Raw genomic sequence first — 2618 nt, forward strand, 5'->3', positions numbered from 1 at the left:
CATAGCTCACAACAACCTTTAACTCTTGGGCTCAAGCAATTCTCTTGCCTCAGCCTCCCGAGTAGCTGGGACTACAGATGCCTGCCACAACATCTGGGTCTCACTCTAGCTCAGGCTGGTCTCAAACTTGTGAGCTCAGGCGATCCTCCCACCTCACCCTCTCAAAGTGCTGGGATCACAGGTGTGAGCCAGCACACCTGACTGATATGTTGAATTTTCATTTTAGCTTCCAAATTTGTACATTTGTACAAACAACAGAGCATCAAAATCTACGAAACAGAAGTTGATAGAGCTGAAAGGAGAGATAAACAAATCCACAATTATAGTTGAAGACCTCAAAATCTTTCTGTCATCAGTTGATAGAACTACTCTATAGAAAATCGGCATGGATATAGGAGAGCTCTGTCATACCATTGACCAAAAGGATCTGTTTGACATCTATAGCATACTTTACCCAACAACAGCAGAATACACATTCTTCTTGAATGCCCATGGAATATCTATCAAAATAGAGCACACTAAATACCTCAATGATTTTAAAATAATTGAAATAACATAGAGTATACCCCTCTCTGACCACATAGAAGATGAAGTCTCTGTGCTTAGAGGCCAGACTGGAGTGCACCAAGCATTTGGGGAGGTTGGGAAGGGGAAGGGCTAGTGAGTGGCCCCTTAACACCTCTCAGCCCTGATTGCCAAACTGTATCAACTCACTGAGCTAGAACTGCACATGCCAGACTCAAGGTAGTGGACCCCAGGAATGTTTTGCTTGACTTTTGGGTGGAGGGGTACCCTACATCATTGTGCCTAAGCAGATGGTGTAGAGCAGGTGTAGCCTACTTTGCAGTCAGTGTGGTCTAGCAGCTAGCTAGGTCTATAGCACCCTAATTCCTGTTGGATCTTTTGCATCAGCTCCTCCACACCTGGCTAGATAGGGGTGTTCAATGTAGTACAAAGGGCAATAGTACAGCCTCTCCCTGGTATACTGTCCTGCGCTAAAGCTTGGCCTCATGGGAGCCTCACACCCATCTTCCATTCCCACCTTCCCACACCACGGACTTCTAAACAGATAGCTTCCTAAAGACAGTGTAACCAGGTTTCAAATGTCATGAGGTCATGTCTCTGTATGAGGTATGTATATATTTCCAAGCACTTTACTTCTCTCATCCAACCCTGACTGATAGATACCTGTGGGGTGTGGTGATAGCTACATCCTCAGATGTGAGTCAGCTGTGCAGCAGATAAGGGTGCCATTCTAGGGTTAGTTAGTTTAAGAGTGGTGCTGGTGTCAGTAGCAATGTTATTCCAGCAAGGCCATCAGGATAAAACTGTTGTCAATTCCAGCACTCTGATAGAAAGGGCCTTTTGGGGAGTCCCTATCCCCAGCCAGATCGGACCTCAGGCACAGAAGCCAGTGTTAAACTTGTCATGTGTCTCCCTCCCAAGTACCTGGGCCCAGCCACCCAGCCCCATGTGAAGAGGGGACATGTTCAGCAGAGATATGTCAATGGTAAACCATTTTGAAGAGAACAAATTAACTGTTTCAAAGAGAAAAATAAAACCATGCCCTAGCTTACTCCATAAACAACTTTCAGATGGATTAAAGACACTTTGAAGTCATTAAAATACAGGAGAACTTTTCATTTATTGCAAAACAAGAGAGTCCTTTGTAAGCATAAGAAAACTTTGGTAGCTGGGTAGAATAATACAGATTTTTTTTTTTTTTTTTTGTGGCCATCTGGCCATATACCACAGACATTTTAACTTTGTCAAAGCTTTGACCTAGTCTCTAAGCATTTATGCTAGAAAAGTAACAGAGATGCACAAAACATTCTGGACAAGGACAGTGATCAAAGCATTATTTATAATAGTAAAAAAGTTACAAGCATTATAAATGTCCTCCAAGAGGACATCTGCTTTCAAATAATGTTTCCAAGAAAATTTAACTGTTTAAAGACATAAGGAAATATAACTGGTGAAAAAGAGCAGTTTGACCCACACTTGAATTTCTTCTTCCTCCCAAGATCTCACTAAAATAATCATAAATGAATTCAAAAAACATATAGGGCCCAAGGGGCCAAGTTGTCCAGGAGAGGCTCACATGAGATTACAACAAATTTTTGAACAGATAGATAAGGTGATTTGGCAGGGCAGAGAAAGCTCAGACCAGAGGGATGGCATTTTCTCTGGGCAGCATCCTAGGAAAATACCAAGTATACCCAAGGCTGGAATGAGGATAGAGTGGAAACCAGAAGACAGTGGAAAATGTCTACTTCTATGTTGGAAAATGTCTACTTCCACTCAAGATAAAGTAACAGAGACCAGATCTAGTCCCTTTCAAAATGACTAAAAACAAAAACTAGACAAAATTTATGGAACAACAGTTTTCAGCACTGGACAATAGGCAGCACAGCACAGAGATCCCTGAGAGGGAAAAGAGTGAAGTGAATCCTGGGAGAGTCCAGCAGGATCCCTGAGGAGACAGAACAAGAGTGCAGGAGGCTGTTCTGGGCTAAGTTATGACTCTTCACCATGCCTCAAAATTCATGTGCTGAAGCCCTAACCCCCAGGACCTCAAAATGTGACTGTATTTGGAGATAAGGGTCTTTATGGAGGTG

Source organism: Otolemur garnettii, unplaced genomic scaffold (genome assembly GCF_000181295.1).
Source record: "Otolemur garnettii isolate 467f Iridium unplaced genomic scaffold, OtoGar3 scaffold00285, whole genome shotgun sequence".
Lineage (NCBI taxonomy): Eukaryota > Metazoa > Chordata > Mammalia > Primates > Galagidae > Otolemur > Otolemur garnettii.